The following is an 18,184-nucleotide window of genomic DNA, read 5'->3' as shown; positions in this document are numbered from 1 at the left end:
ATTCATATTCACAGCCCCATCAAACATCAGTGTCCATTTGTCATCCGGATCCGGTCCCTTCCTCGACAAGAGGCTCTTCGCAATCTTTCATCTTAAGATACATGATGTCTTCATCAGGGAATTCAAACATCATAGGCTGATAATCTTCAATCGGTTGCTCGGCGAGGTAGTCTGACAGAATACTACCTTTGATGGCCTTTTGTGACGTGTACTGAATATCATATTCTGTTAGAATCATCTGCCAACGAGCAACGCGTCCGGTGAGAGCCGGTTTCTCAAAGATGTACTTCACTGGATCCATCTTAGAAATCAATAAGGTAGTATGGTTCAACATATACTGCCTCAGTCGGCGAGCAGCCCAGGCCAAAGCACAGCAAGTTTTCTCGAGCAGTGAATATCTTGTTTCACAGTCGGTAAAATTTTTGCTAAGGTAGTATATGGCATGCTCTTTTCGACCAGACTCGTCATGTTGTCCCAATACACACCCCATCGAGTTCTCAGTCACTGACAGGTACATTATCAGAGGTCTCCCTGGAACTGGAGGTATAAGGATTGGAGGTTTCTGTAAATACTCCTTTATCTTGTCAAAAGCTTTCTGACAGTCATCATTCCAACTGATTACTTGATTCTTTCTTAACAACTTGAAAATTTGTTCACACGTGGCAGTTAGGTGAGATATGAACCTTGCAATGTAGTTCAATCTCCCTAAAAACCCACGGACCTGCTTTTCCGTTTTTGGTTCAGGCATCTCTTGAATAGCTTTGACTTTCGCTGGATCAACCTCAATCCCTTTCTCACTGACAATGAAGCCTAAAAGCTTCCCTGATCTCACCCCAAACGTACACTTGTTCGGATTCAACCTCAGCTTGAACTTTCTCAACCGATCAAACAGCTTCTGCAAATTAACCAGGTGCTCCTCTTCTGTCTGCGACTTCGCGATCATATCATCTACGTACACTTCAATTTCTTTGTGCATCATGTCATGAAAAAGAGTCGTCATTGCCCTCTGATAGGTAGCACCAGCATTCCTTAGCCCAAATGGCATCACCTTATAGCAGAACGTGCCCCAAGGTGTAATGAATGTCGTCTTTTCCATGTCCTCTGGCGCCATCTTGATCTGATTATATCCAGAGAAACCATCCATGAAAGAGAATACCGAGGATTGAGCCGTATTATCAACCAATACATCAATGTGAGGTAATGGGAAATCATCTTTCGGACTCGCTCTATTCAAATCCCGGTAATCGACACACATTCTGACTTTACCATCCTTCTTCGGCACAGGAACGATGTTGGCCACCCATGGGGGATAACTCGTAACAGCCAAAAAACCTGCATCCCACTGCTTCTGAACCTCTTCCTTGATCTTAGTTGCCATATCAGGACTCGTTCTACGAAGCTTCTGCTTGACCGAAGGACATCCTTCTCTAAGAGGTAATCGATGCACCACAATGTCTGTATCCAACCCAGGCATATCTTGATATGACCAGGCGAATATCTCCACATATGCTCTCAGCATCTCAATCAGCCTCCTCTTGACAGAGTCCTCTAAAGCAACCCCAATCTTGATTTCTCTTTTGGCGTCCTCAGTACCCAAATTAACAACCTCCAACTCCTCCTGATGAGGTTGGATGACCCTTTCCTCCTGCTTCAGCAATCTGACCAATTCTGCAGGGAGTTCACAGTCTTCCTCACTCTCCTCTTCAGCTTGGTAGATGGGATTGTCGAAATCATACTGAGCCATAACAGAACTGTTCATAGTGAATGCCATAAGATCGCTTCTGCATGTTTAATGCTTTGTTTTAGAAAAAAGAGTTCAATAAAGTCACAAAAAACAAAAACATTGCCATTTTTATTGTTTTTGAAAAAGGATGAAAACAAAAAATAGAAAGACAGGGATCACAAAGTTTGATTTCAAAAAATGTCCTTCATTAATGATAATCATTAAAACATGATGAGGCCCTACAATGAATCACTACGCCTTGGGCAGATCGTAGGATTTTCATGCAAAATGAAAAAACAACAGAAAATTACTCTGTCAGAAGAGTAACTTGAACCACTTCTTCAGCCGTCCAGTTGTTGATAGACTCCCCTGGTGCACACGAGCGAACCCAGTTGTCCAAATCACAATCACTGTCACAGTCTTCACTACCGGTTGCAGAGACGTCGCCATGATTCATCAGCCCAGCGCTGGTAAAGGTACTCGGACCCGCTTGACCATTCTGCTCTGCTTGGAGAGGCTCATAACCAACGCCAAATTTGTCTTCTTTGACAGGCAAATCCACCATCTTGCCCCAGCCTTCAGCTTTGCCAGAATCAACAACCTCCTTAGCCTGCTTGTAAGAAGTAATTGAAGCACCTGGCTTCCTCTGCTCAGCGTACGCCACTTTCTCAAGAGCCACAGTCTCAAACGCCTGGCATAAGGTTTCGTGGATCTCGCCATCCACCTCAACATATTTGAACGAGGATAGATGACTCACCAGAATCTCTTCTTCACCGCACACGGTCACAATCTGACCGTTCCAGACATACTTGAGCTTTTGATGGAGAGTCGACGAGACTGCCCCTGCTGCATGAATCCATGGACGCCCCAATAAACAACTATAGGCGGGCTGGATGTCCATAACATAGAAGATGATATCGAATACCTCAGGACCTATCTTCACAGGCAAGGTAACTTCCCCACACACAGAACGTTTGGATCCGTCGAAAGCACGAACGATCAGGTCACTGGGAGTAAGCACAAACCCTTCCACATCAATCTTCTTCAGAATCTGCTTAGGCAACACATTCAGCGACGACCCGGTGTCTACCAATACGTGAGACAACACTGCCCCCTTGCACTCCATGGTGATGTGCAAGGCTTTGTTATGGTTCCGCCCTTCAGGCGGTAAGTCCAGGTTGGTGAATCCTACACCATGCCTGGTGCTCACATTGGCCATCACACCCTCCAGTTGATTGACAAAAATCTCCTGAGGCACGTAAGCCAGATTCAACATCTTCAGCAAGCATTACGGTGTGCCTCAGAGCACAACAACAGTGAAAGTATAGAAATCTTGGACGGAGTTTGATTCAACTGATCTACAATCTTGTAGTCACTCTTCTTGATTATCTTCATAAACTCCTCCACGTCCTTCTCAAATGACCCCTCGGGCGCTTCCTTCTGGACAGGCTCTTCCTCAACCACAGCTTGCTTACCCTTTGCTTTGGCGAGAGCCTCAGCATTATTGTCCCTCAAAGGCTGCGGTGCGAACAGACGACCGCTTCTGGTAAAACCTCCTGGACCCCCTACATTATCCACAGCCGGACCAACAGTTGCAGGAACTCTATTCGGTAAACCAATTGTCACTGGAGTTTGATTCACTGGTCTCGTCTGACTTTCAGCCCTTCTGTAACTGCGGTGGCATTATCATACTTCCACGGCACGGCTCTACTATTCTCAACAGCCCTTCTTCCAGACGCGGCGATAGTAGTTGGAGCACTGATGGTTACAGGCACGGAAATGGTAACTGGGGTACCATTTGTTGCAGGTGCACTAACGACCCTTTGTCCACGTCCTTCAGACGGTTTAAAGTAAATGGTGATAGTTGACACTGTTCCACGATCTTTTACAGCCCTACTGAATTGCAAACAACCCTCATCCATCATACCCTGGATACCGGCCCTTAACTGGTCGCAACCATTCTCAGATTCTGCACAGCCCACACAATCCTCATCACAGCCCGAGTAGACACCCCCATTCAGCAGACGGCCCTTCACAACTAGCAGAGAAGTCTGAACATCATCAACATTAACAACCAGATCTTCAGCTTCTTTCCCCTCAATATTGTTCACTCTATGCCCACCATGCTGAGGCATAGGGTTGTTTACGACGTTAGGCACTGGAGCGAAGTTGATCGCCTTGGCATCGATCAAATCTTGGACCTTGTGCTGGAGAGCCCGACACTTCTCAGTATGATGCCCTGGTGCCCCAGAGTGAAAGTCACAACGGACGTTGGCGTCGTACCCAGGAGGCAATACTGTAGGCGGAGCCATTGTACGCAACTCAACCATCCCCAACCTGAGTAGTTCGGGCAGCAGTTCGGCGTACGACATGGGTAGCGAATCAAAACGTCGATCAGGCATCCTTTGTCTGGGCTGATACGGACGTTGCTGTTGTTGTTGTTGCGGTTGTTGAACTCTTTGTTGTTGTTGTTGACGAGGTTGAGGTGCCGGAATGGTCACTGCAGCAGCTTGACGGTATTCAATTCTGTTCTGATCTCTGCGGTGTTGAACAGCATTAGTTTCACCCTCTCTTCGACGAGGTGCCCCAGCAAACGGCTTCTTAGAAGAAGAGGAACCAGCATCTTGGATCTTCCCAGTTTTAATCAAGCTCTCAGTCCTCTCTCCACAAATGACAACATCAGAAAAACTACCGAATGGGCAGCTCCCCATCCGGTCCATAAACACACCTTGAAGAGTACCGATAAACATATCTGTCAACTCCCTCTCCAGCATAGGGGGTTGAACTCTAGCAGCCAGTTCACGCCACCTCTGGGCATACTCCTTGAAGCTCTCTCCGGATTTCTGACATAGACTCTGCAGCTGAGTCCGGCTAGGCGCCATGTCCATGTTATGTTTATATTGCCTCAAGAAGGCCTCACCCAGATCCCTCCAGCATCGGATCGAATCTCTCTTTAATTCCATGTACCAGTCCAAAGAAGCCCCAGATAGACTATCTTGGAAAAAATACATCCACATCTTTTCATCATCGGTATACGCAGAGATTTTTCGATAATAAGCCTGCACATGGGTGCGAGGGCAAGAAGTACCGTTGTATTTATCGAAGGACGGTGCTTTGAACTTGTAAGGGATTCTCAAACCTTCCACCAACCCCATATTGGTAACATCAAAACCGAGAGAATTCTGACATTCCATAGCTCTAATTTTCTCAGCAAGGGCATCAACTTTACGATCCCTCTCATCAACCCTTCCCAGAACGTCTTCGTCTTCACTGAGCAGAGTGAACATATCCTCTTGTCTGTCAACAATCGGAACAGGATTACGGGCCGGGGCACAGACTGCTCTGGCATTAGCGGCATCTGGAGCAATAGGTTGACCGTTGATTCGAATACCCCCCAACTCATCACCTACAACATAGTTGTCTCTGAACCATGGCTCGAAGTTCTTCTTGACCTTGTGCAACCCCTTGCATCATATTCATAAACTGGGCCATGTTAGCCTTCATCTCAGCCAACTCAGCTTGAACTTGATCCATACCTCTCTGTTGATTCAGTCTTGTTGAGTAGCGGTGCGGACGTTGATCAGCTATCCTTCCTGAACAGGAACCAAGAGTGAGAAGTCACGACCAAGAACACCTGTTATGCAAAATGATATGAGTATGGTGCTAATGATGCGTATGATGCACATGATATGTTCATTCCTCAGGCATTCAAAGAGCCTGAGTCATCCTCAAAAGATGGCAACCTGCAGCAAGAACAACATAGAAGCACAGAAACAACATACACAAGAGTGATGAGTACAAGGTGAAACCAACAACCTCATCTATATGAGTAACAGGATCATACAACAAAGTCGACAAAGAAAATCCAAACAATCGGAGTACAACAATGAATCCCATCCAACAAGCCTGGAGGTGATTCTCAACATACACATCAAAGATACAAGCTAAGACAAACGGCCTCCCGGAATGAGAGTCTTCAAGTACTGACACTGGTCTATCAACATGTCGCATTCTGAACATTCTGGCAAAAGAGTGATCTTCTCCTTCAGTTGTCGTCTAAGCTCTACCACTTCTCCTCCAAGGTGGTTCTCTGATGCCTGTCTCAAGTCTACTTCCTTCTTCAACTGGATGTCTTTATCTCTGAGTTGCTTCTCCAAGTCTCTGATCTTCTTCTGATAGCTGGCCTCAACTCTCTGCAGCCTCAAGCACTCCTGGTGTTCTGCATCTAACATGCTCTCCACCTCCTCGTAGGATCTCTTCTTGCTTCTCAGTCTGCTAGCATCTTCTTCTCGCACTCCTCTGAGTTGATGAGCCAAATTCAACCTATCAGCTTTGGCTTTGTACAGCTCCAATTGGGTATCTTGCTCCTTCCCTCTCAAACGGCGATTCTCCATCAGGGCTTGCTTGTAGTGCTCCGCAGGCACACTCTCAGCAAGGATCAAAGGTGGTTGCTCCTGCAACGGCTCCATCCTATCGTAGGGTAACAACAAAGTTTCTACTCTCTCCTTGACCCAATCAGTGTAATCGGGCATAGCAACGGCAAACTTCTTCCCTAAGACAGATCCATCCTTCACACCAATAGACTTCCAAGCTCTTCCTATCTGCTCCAATCTGGCCGGGTCACTCTGCTTCTCAAAATACACACTTTCAGCTACCTCAGTCTCAAGTGGTCTTCCCTTCATCACAAACCCCAACTGGCGAAGAGAAAGAACCGGGTTGTAATTGATGCAACCCCTAGTCCCTACGAGTGGCACATTACGGAATCCTCCACAGCTCATAATGACGTTACGCACACCCATCCGGTAAGATTGCCATCTGATATCATAGGAAGTAAGAGACATAACCCTCTGAGTCCACTTATGCGTGCTCTGAGCATCCACAAAAGGTCCACTGACTGGCAGGAGAGACAAGAACCATCTGAGCAAAAGCGGGAGACAACACCTGATAGCCCCACCCTTACCATGCCTACTGTGAATAGCATAGTAAGTGTCAGCCAACAGAGTAGGAACTGGATTTCCTCCAATGAAAATACTGACTGCAGCATAGTCAACAAAATTGGGCATACTCGGAAACAGGACGATCCCATAGATCATGACGGCCAACTGAGCATGAAAGGCTTCCCAACTTCCCTTCTCTGCTTCTTCTCTAGCTACCCTCAACAGAAACTTCAAAGGCAATCCTACAACATCCCCGCTGGACTTCCAACTATCACTGACTTCCTTGATACCCAAATGGAGAGCTCTGGCAACAACTCTGAAATCAACCTCCTTGGGCACATCCAAAAAAGGAACCTGATACCGGACCGGGACACTCAGCAGAATGGAGTACTCCTCAAGAGTAGGCGCCAACTGATAATCTTGAAAGGTGAAACAATGAAGCTCTGGGTCGTAGAAATGTAGAAGAGTCTGCAACGGCACCGGATCGACTATCATCTTCAACAGTGTCAGAATATCTCCATACTGGTCAACAAACCCCTTCTGGTTACCACTGGTCATAAGGTTGCTCAACTCAATCAGAGACGTCAAAGGTTCACGGTGAAAGCTGTAGGAACAAGTCTTCCGCTTCAACTCTGGGACTGTTGCCATCTCTATCAGTGAACAAGCTCTGGAATGTACCTGAGAAATGATATGCATGCAGGGATCAGTTTTTTTCTGTTCTTTTTTTCCTTCTTTTTTTTTTTTTTTTTTGGCGTATTTTTTTTTGAAAATAAACATGTTATGATGCAAATGATGCAGACAAGACTGGTTGGCTGTGTCTCTCAGAACACAGGATCAAAACTTCGGCTTGAACTCGGAACCACAAATTCATCTGAAACCCAAAGTCATCTGAGACCCCAAACTTCTGAACCAATAGTCACCAACAGGATCACAAGTCACCAACAAGTCACCAACAAGTACCTGTACCTGTAATAATGATCATCCCCTCCCCACTCACGGGTGTCGTCTAGGCCAGGGTAAGGTCGAGAGAAACGCAGCATAAATAACCTTTCGCAGAACATCATCATATACACACCCGAAGTATGTAACGATAATGTCCCACCAGGGTCTGAACTACTCGTGATATCAATGTTCCGCTAAGTGGCGCAATACCACCCGCTTCCCATGAATCACTCTATTCCTAAGTATCCTAGATTTCACTCATAGCCTGGGTATTGGGCCTTTTACCTCATGTAACTCCCACCCCAACAGAGAGAAACAGACAACCAGCCAGGTGAATAATGAATGTGAATGAATGCAAACATAAGTGCAAACATAAATGCAAACAATAAATGGAATGAATGCAATAAAAAACAGCAAACAGCAACCAAAGCCCTAACCTAGAGAGCGCTAGGAGAGACTCGCTTAGGGAAGATGGACCAGCACAGGTCAACTTCTCTATTATCCCCAACAGAGTCGCCAGCTGTCGCATTACGCGAAAAACCGGCGGGAAAACAAGAACAACAGAGCCGCCACCGTGCGTTATTTATCCCAAAAGAGGGAAAGGAAACGCTCAGAGTAAACCTGGAAAAGACATGGTCTCGCGACCAAAGAGAATGGGATCGGGAGTCGGTTATGCGAAGGGAAGGTATTAGCACCCCTACGCATCCGTCGTACTCGACGGGATCCACGCACAATAGGAAGGAAAATGGTTGCTAAAACACTGCTCACACACACACACACTGGCTGAAGGAGACACAAGAAAACAGACAAGACTGACTCGGCAGGATATCGCATCCTGGGCCTACTTAGTCTATCAGGCATAGACATCAGAGTCGAAGTAGTTCGGACTGGGGAAACGACACATGCTCGCTAGGATGTCGCATCCTATGCATACGTATCTCCTTGGACGAAGGAGAATCAGAGCATTCGTAGCTCGGCTGACACGCACACAAACAAACACAGGCAAAGGCAAACATGGAGCCTGAATGCCAATCGCTGGACTTATATCAGCATCCGAACCAACAAACACACACAAGAAGGCAAACGTGGAGCCTGAATGCCAATCACTGGACTTACATCAGCATCCGAACCGAACACACGCAAAGAGTGTGGAGACACAAAGGTTGAAAAAGAAAAAGGGCGCCCGGAGAGATCAGCTCATCTCCTGCCTACGTACCTCATCTGGTATGAGGATCAGGGCGACGTAGTTCCCCTACGGAGGGATACAGGACTAGCCTAACTAGATAACAGAGGGAGGCACAACTAGGGAGACTACGACTCGAGCCTAGATGTTATCATGCAAAATCATCCCTAAGTTAAGGTTTCTAGCTAACTTGCACAGGAAGCAAGCCTATCCTAAACATGACTTGCACAGGAAGCAAGCCACACACACACTTAACTTGCACAGGAAGCAAGCCAAGCAAAACCTAACTCGCACAGGAAGCAAGTCTAAACTAACCCTAACTTGCACAGGAAGCAAGTCAAACAAACATACAAGCACAGATAGCACACACTATACACAAGCAAGTGGCTCAAACAAGGGTTAGGTTTTAGTCGAGGGGTCATATCAACCTCAACAAACAAACCTCTGGAACTGGGTAAAGGTTGCTCTTAACCTTGACATTGAGAGCCAAGGTGAAGCAGATGAAAGGAGAAGAGGGGTGTGCCTCATTGCTCTTATCCCTGGCCAGGGAGAGCATTTCAATATCAGAATGTGTGGGAGTTCAGAATGGGGGAACTCTATCCACAAATTGGACTCTATAGATCTTTGGGCTTTTACCCACTATGCATCAACACAGGCAGTGTGAGCAATGTGAGTGACACACAGACTAGCAGGGGATAGGTTGCTTATCCCTTGGGTTCTGCCAATTGCCTCTTCACTTAGGAGGACTTTTCATATGTACAGGGACAAGATTTAAACATACACAAACATTGCCTCTTAAGGAGGACTTCAGACAGTTGCCTGGCCAAGTAACAGGCCAGGTCTTCCAGACTACATGAAGAAAAAGGAATTATACCTCAAAGCAAGTTGCTATTAAAGCAAAGCGAAGCAAGTTCAAAGAACTAAGCAACTAATGATACCTGAAATAGTCAAACAGATCAGTACACAATTCAAAAGTTAAAGCAACAGGAAGTAGGAATCAATAGTCAACACAAACAGGCAAATGTGCAAAGCACAAAGCTCAAGGCATATGAGCCAAGCAACCTACAAAACAAAGAGGTTAGCTCATGATAATCAAATGAACTCAATCAAATTGTAATGATCTCTTTGAAGCATTTGTAGCTTAACCTGAAAACATGAACTCAAACATAAGCCACAGGACCACTAGGACAAGCCTAGGGTCAAAAATGAATGAGAAAGTCAAAACAGCAAGCAATATCCAATCAAGATCAAATTCAAACATTTAGGAAGCAAACCCAATTGGTTTCATGCTCATATCATGCATCATCATCATTTCATAAGCAAAAGAAGTCAAAGCATGGCAAATGAGAGCTCATAGGAGTCATAATCAATTCCAAAAATCATCAAATAATTCATGATCAATCACAATCCATAACATGACATGCATATCAAATTTCATCCCATTTGGACAAGTGGAAGGCAGTCAATGAAAATCAGAAAGTCAAAGCAATTTTGAACATGCTCAAAGAAGTCAACCAAACATGCATCAACTTAGAAAAATCATAAGTCAGAGATGGTGCATGATAATTGAATGGGACTAAAACCATGGCAAAGCTTAGGATGTCTAGTGATCTCATGTAAAATTTCATGTCCATCTAATAAAGTATGAGCATTTCACAAAACAAATGGGCACATGCATCACATAAGGTCAACATTTTGGTCAAACAGGGGAGAAAATCTCTAACAATTAGGAAATGCTTCAAATAATTCTAGGAAAATTCACATGTAAACTAGACATACAAGAGTACATTCATACAAAAACTCAAACCAATTTGAGTTCAAGAAGCATGGTAATGAAAATCATGAAGTTGGACATCAATGGTGTGACACAAATTGTCACACCCTAATTCAAAAAATCATAACTCACAAACCAGCAATGATAAATTCACAAACTCTACACCAAAATCACCATGAGTTTGTCTAGTTTAAGCACAAAAAATTTGGGAGCCATTGGATAAAGCATAGTCATTTCACGATTGTTTTGGCAAAAGGTACAAAATATGGACACATGAACAAAACCCTAATACCAAATAAAATCCACTTATCCAAAAAAATCAGCAAAAATCATGATAAAAAAGTAGAGATCCAGATGAAGATGATGCAAAAATTCCCATGAGATTTGGAATTAAAATGAAATAATTATGAATTTTCAAAGTTAGGTGAAATTAACATGAAAAAAAAATAACAAAATTCAATAAGTCAAATGGCACGGATGGCACAATTGTAATTACTGGAACCACTAAATGAAACGCAGTCGTTTAAGCAAGGCAAACGAAATATTCTCATTGGTCCGTGCCAATGCAACAGTAGCGCCTTCATGCAAAAAACCCTAACCCAGAATCCGCAGGAAAAGTTGTAGCTAGCCTTATGAAGGCTGCAAGAAAATCCGCAGGAAAAGTTGTAGCCTCATGAACAGCATGAAGATCCTCATGATCTTCATGTGTGAAATTCCCAGAAAAAATCAAAAGGCCCAGAAACAACATTTAATCACATATTTATGAAGATCTATCACAACTTAACACGAATCCACAAGCAATTCATCTCAAAACAACAATAAGATGAAAAATCGATTGAATCTTGCCAAGCACATGAAATTTCAAAACCCTCGTTCTCTCTCATTTTGGCACGATTCTACTTGACTCAAAGCTCACGATACTCACAAGCAAAAGATCTACAAGATGAATCACGCAATTTTAAGAATGGTTAAGGTCGGATTTTACCTGATCTTGAAGGGCAGTGATGTTTCCACGGTTTTCTGGCCAAGATTGCTTGAAACAGATGCTCCACACGCTCCCAAATGATGAATGCTTGAAGACTTTGAGCTCAAAGAAGCTTGGCATGGAGGTACACGATTTCTGCCATGGATGAGGTTCTGAAAAACAGTCCAGCAAAACCCTCTTACAGATGTGGAATAGTGGTTGCAATGAGCCTAAAATGATGCTTGGATGATGAAACAAACAAAGCTTGCTCGTGGTCTTTGAGAGTTTTTGACAGATTTTTGGAAATGGTATGAAAATGAATTTTAGAGAGTGAGTGAAATTTCTGTGTTTGGAGGCAGCTGCTAGGGTTTCCTTCAGCAGGAAAATGATGAATATATACTAGGTTTAATGGTACTGAGCAAGGTTCATGAAAAAAAGGAATGGAGTTGGTGAAAAGTGTACTTTTGTCCAATTTTCAAGCAAGTAGGTGATGGGTGTGTGTACTGCATGAAAATGGGCTTCCAACAAGTCTCAAATAACATTTCAGAACATGTTTGGATGGTAGAAATGGTTGGGAATGATTATTTGGAAAGTTCAATTTTTCACCTCACTTGAAAATAATCCATGTAGGTTCAAAAGTGCCATTTTGATCCATAAAGTTTTGGTACATGAAAGTTAAATTTTTGGAAAGAGGAGGTCAAATGTGACTTGTTGGAAAAAACCCCACCCAAATTGGCCAAATGGTTTGAGAGATATGGCCTTTTGAAGTTCAAGAATTTCTGAAAATGATTCGATCATAACTTGCCAACCATACATGGGAATTGAGTGTTCTTGGACTTTTTGGAAATGGGAGAACAAGATCTTCAACTTTCATGTTGGGCAAAAATTCATTTGAAGCTTGTATCATGATATAAGTTTGAGGATCAAGACTTTCCATTTTTGGCAGGTTTCAGTTACAGGTCCAGTTTCTATTTTTGGAAATTTCTGATCTGGCTTCAAATTCTTCCATGATGGTGTTTGACATGATATATGAAGACTATATGGACATGAATGAGACCTCTCAAACCAAATCCAACCATCAAAACCATAAAATCAGACACAGTTGACCAAGTTTGACTTTTTAGGGTTTCTGGCAAACTGTGCATTGACTGATGACTTCTGAACATCCAATCTTTGACCTAAACACTTCAAATGGATCCCCAAGTCATGTGAACATGTTGGACCAACCCTAGGGCCTTGGCTCAATGGAATTTGTACTTGCTTGCTTGACTGACTGATCTCTTGACCAGTTTGACCTAATTCTCTTGATGATCTTGCACTTGGGCAAATGGGACAATGCAATGCCATGCAGTGGACCATGTTATGTTATGACCTAATATGAGAATGTATGTACAATGATAGGTGCAAATTTGAGGTGCTACAGTACCCAGGAGGCAATACTATTGGCGGAGCCATTGTACGCAATTCAACAAACCCTAACCTGAGTAGTTCGGGCAGCAGTTCGGCGTACGACATGGGTAGCGGATCAAAACGTCGATCAGGCATCCTTTGCCTGGGCTGATACGGACGTTGTTGTTGTTGTTGTTGTTGTTGCGGTTGTTGAACTCTTTGTTGTTGTTGACGAGGTTGAGGTGTCGGGATGGTCACAGCGGCCACCGGGCGATACTGATTTCTGTTCTGATTTCCTCTGTACACATTCCCTCGGTGTTGTACAGCATTAGTTTCACCTTCTCTATGGCGAGGTGCCCTAGAGAAAGGTTTCTTGGAAGATGAGGAATTAGCATCATTGATCTTTCCAGCCTTGATCAAACTCTCAGTCCTTTCTCCACAAATGACAACGTCAGAAAAACTACCGAATGGGCAGCTTCCCATCCGGTCCATGAATACTCCTTGTAGCGTGCCAATAAATATATCTGTCAACTCCCTTTCCAGCATAGGAGGTTGAACTCTCGCAGCCAGTTCACGCCACCTCTGGGCGTACTCCTTAAAGCTTTCATTGGATTTCTGACATAGACTCTGCAGCTGAGTCCGGCTCGGTGCCATATCCATTTTGTGCTTGTATTGCCTCAAGAAGGCCTCACCCAGATCCCTCCAACAGCGGATAGAATCTCTCTTAAGCTCCATGTACCAATCCAAGGAAGCCCCAGATAGACTGTCCTGGAAAAAGTACATCCACATCTTCTCATCATCCGTGTAGGCGGAGATTTTCCTGTAGTATGCCTGCACGTGGGTGCGAGGGCAAGAAGTACCGTTGTATTTATCAAAAGATGGCGCCTTGAATTTGTATGGGATTCTTAAACCTTCAACCAACCCCATATTGGTCACATCGAAACCAAGAGAGTTCTGGCATTCCATCGCACGAATCTTCTCAGCCAGGGCATCAACCTTAGAGTCTCTCTCATCAACCCTTCCCAAAACGTCTTCGTCTTCACTGAGCAGAGTGAACATATCCTCTTGTCTGTCAACAATCGGAGCCTGATTACGGGCCGAAGCACGGACTGCTCTGGCATTAGCAGTTTCTGGAGCAATCGGTTGACCATTGACTCTAATACCCCTCAACTCATCACCTACAGCATAGTTGTTGATGGGAACAGCAGCAATAGCGTTGTCATTGATCGGGCCTCCCTCTGGAAAAGCCTGGTTGGCCGGTGGAATTGCAGCTTCTTGCCTCTGAACTAGAGCTCGGAGTTCTTCTTGTCCTTGCGCAACCCCTTGCATCATGTGCATGAACTGGGCCATGTTAGCCCTCATCTCAGCTAACTCAGCTTGCACTTGATCCATGTTCCTTTGATGATTCAGTCTCGTTGAGTAGCGGTGCGGTCTTTGATCAGCTATCCTGCCTAAACACAGGAACCAGAGTGAGAAGTCACGAACAAGAACACCTGCTATGCAAAATGATATGAGTATAATGTTAATGATGCGTATGATGCACATGATATGTTCATTCCTCAGGCATTCAAAGAGCCTGATTCATCCTCAAAAGATGGCAACCTGCAGCAACAAAGGAACAACATATACGAGGTAAATGAGAACAAAATGAAACACCAACAACCTTATCTATAAATAATAGCAACAAAATCATACAACCAAGTCAACAAAGATCCAAATAAACGGAGTACAATAGTGAATCCCATCCAACAAGCCTGGAGGTGATTCTCAACATACGCATCAAAGATATAATCTAAGACAAACGGTCTCTCGGAATGAGAGTCTTCAGGTACTGGCACTGGTCTATCAACAGGGCGCATTCTGAACATTCTGGTAGAGGGGTGATCTTCTCCTTCAGTTGTCTTCTAAGCTCTACAACTTCTCCCCCAAGATGGTTCTCTGATGCCTGTCTCAAATCTGCCTCCTTCCTCAACTGGATGTCTTTGTATCTGAGTTGCTTCTCCAAGTCTCTGATCTTCTTCTGGTAACTGGCTTCAGCTCTCTGCAACCTCAAGCACTCCCGGTGTTCCGCATCTAACATGGATTCCATCTCCTCATAGGATCTCTTCTTGCTTCTCAGCCTACTAGCATCCTCTCCCTGCACTCCTCTGAGTTGATGAGCCAAGTTCAACCTATCAGCTTTGGCTTTGTAAAGCTCCATCTGGGTATCTTGCTCCTTCTCTCTCAACCGGCGATTCTCCATCAGGGCTTGCTTGTAGTGCTCAGCAGGCACACTCTCAGCAAGGATCAAAGGTGGTTGCTCCTGCAACGGCTCCATCCTATCATAGGGTAACAACAAAGTTTCCACTCTCTTTTTGACCCAATCAGTGTAATCAGGCATAGCAATGGCAAACTTCTTCCCTAAGACAGATCCATCCTTAACACCAATAGTCTTCCAAGCTCTTCCTATCTGCTCCAATCTAACCGGGTCACTCTGCTTCTCAAAATACACACTTTCATCTATCTCAGCCTCAAGTGGTTTTCCCTGCATCACAAACCCCAACTGGCGAAGAGAAAGAACCGGGTTGTAATTGATGCAACCCTTAGTCCCTACAAGTGGCACATTCCGGAACTCTCCGCAGCTCATAACAACATCCCGCACATCCATCCGGTATGACTGCCATCTAATATCATAGGAGGTAAGAGACATAACCCTCTGAGTCCACTTGTGAGTGCTCTGAGCATCCACAAAAGGTCCACTGACTGGCAGGAGAGACGTAAACCATCTGAGCAACAGTGGAAGGCAACATCTGATAGCTCCATCCTTACCATGCCTACTGTGGATAGCATAGTAAGTGTCAGCTAACAGAGTTGGAACAGGGTTTCCTCCATTGAAGATGATGATTGCAGCATAGTCAACAAAGTTGGGCATACTCGGGAACAAGACGATCCCATAGATCATAACAGCTAGCTGGGCATGGAAAGCTTCCCAATTCCCCTTCTCTACTTCTTCTCTAGCAACCCTTAACAGAAACTTCAAAGGCAATCCTACAACATCCCCACTGGGCTTCCAACTACCACTGATCTCCCTGACACTCAAATGAAGAGCTCTAGCAATAACCCTGAAATCGACCTCCTTGGGCACGTCCAAGAAAGGAACCTGATGCTGAATCGGGACACTCAGCAGAATAGAATACTCCTCAAGAGTAGGCGCCAACTGATAATCTTGAAAGGTGAAGCAACGAAGCTCTGGGTCGTAGAACTGAAGAAGAGTCTGCAACGGCACTAGATCGACTACCATCTTCAACAGCGTCAGAATGTCTCCATACTGATCCACAAACCCCTTCTGGCTACCACTGGTCATAAGGCTGCTCAACTCAATCAGAGACGTCAAAGGCTCACGGTGAAAGCTGTAGGAACAAGTCTTCCGCTTCGGCTCTGGGACTGTTGCCATCTCTATCAGTGAACAGACTCTGGAATGTACCTGAGAAATGATATGCATGCAGAGATTAGCTTTTTTTCTTTTCTTTTTTTTTTCAATTTTTTTTTCAATTCTTTTTTTTTTATTTGCTTATTTTTTGAAAATAGACATGCTATGATGCAAATGACGCAGACAAGACTGGCTGGCGGTGCATCTCAGAACGCAGGATCGAAGCTTCGGTTTAAACTCAGAACCCCAAATCCATCTGAAACCCCAAAGTCAACTGAGAGACTGTCGTCTGAACCCAAAGTCACCAACAGGACCACAAGTCACCAACGGTACCTGTAATAATGATCAATCCCTCCCCACTCACGGGTGTCGTCTAGGCCAAGGTAAGGTCGAGAGAAACGCAACATAAATAACCTTTCGCAGAATATCATCATATACACACCCGAAGTATGCAGCGATAATATCCCACCAGGGTCTGAACTGCTCGTGATATCAATGTTCCGCTAAGTGGCGCGATACCACCCGCTTCCCATGAATCACTCTATTCCTAAGTATCCTAGATTTCACTCATGGCCTGGGTATTGGGCCTTTTACCTCAAGTAACTCCCACCCCAACAGAGAGAAACAGACAACCAGCCAGCCAGATGAACAATGAATATGAATGAATGCAAACATAAATGCAAACAGTAAATGCAAACAGTAAATAATGAATGCAATAAATAAAACAGCAAAAGCAACCATACCCTAACCTAAAGAGCGCTAGGAGAGACTCACTTAGGGAAGATGGACCAGCAAGAGGTCAACTTCTCTATAATCCCCAGCAGAGTCGCCAGCTGTCGCATTACGCAAAAAACCGGCGGGAAAACAAGAACAACAGAGCCGCCAACGTGCGTTATTTATCCCAAAAGAGGGAAAGGAAACGCTCAGAGTAAACCTGGAAAAAGCATGGTCTCGCGACCAAAGAGAATGGGATCTGGAGTCGGTTATGCGAAGGGAAGGTATTAGCACCCCTACGCATCCGTCGTACTCGACGAGATCCACGCACAATAGGAAGGAAAATGGTTGCTAAAACACTGCTCAAATAAACACACACTGGCTGAAAGAGACACAAGAAAACAAACAAGACTGACTCGGCAGGATATCGCATCCTGGGCCTACTTAGTCTATCAGGCATAGACATCAGAGTCGAAGTAGTTCGGACTGGGGGAAAACACATGCTCGCTAGGATGTCACATCCTATGCATACGTATCTTCTTCGACGAAGAAGAATCAGAGCATCCGTAGCTCGGCTCACGCACACAAACAAAATAGACACAGGCAAACGTGGAATCCGAATGCCAATCGCTGGACTTATATCGGATTCCGAACCAGAACACACCCACACTAGAAACCAGATGCCACTTGATGGACTTATACCGGACTCCAAGCACACAACAAGAGGATACGGAATGCCAATCGCTGGGCTTACATCCACCTCCTAACACACACAAAGACAAAACAAAAAGGGCGCCCGGAGAGATCAGCTCATCTCCTGCCTACGTACCTCATCTGGTATGAGGATCAGGGCGACGTAGTTCCTGTAACACCCTTCTAAATACCCCAATGTTTAATAATAAAATAACAACAATTAAATCATACATATCAGAGTAATCATACATCTCAAGGGTGTCACATAACAACTTCTTCACAAAAGTCAACGTAAAATCAGTCATGCTCAATTTTATTCAACATAAATCTTCTTTAACAATACGCAGCGGATAAAATATTTCAACATCTGTAATTCATCAAAATTAACATTTATTCAACAATTCAAACATCCCGTTCCGATGTTACATCTATCAGAGCATGACCCTCTAACCACAC

Source organism: Lathyrus oleraceus, chromosome 2 (assembly GCF_024323335.1).
Source record: "Lathyrus oleraceus cultivar Zhongwan6 chromosome 2, CAAS_Psat_ZW6_1.0, whole genome shotgun sequence".
NCBI lineage: Eukaryota > Viridiplantae > Streptophyta > Magnoliopsida > Fabales > Fabaceae > Lathyrus > Lathyrus oleraceus.
This window is presented reverse-complemented; position numbering follows the sequence as displayed.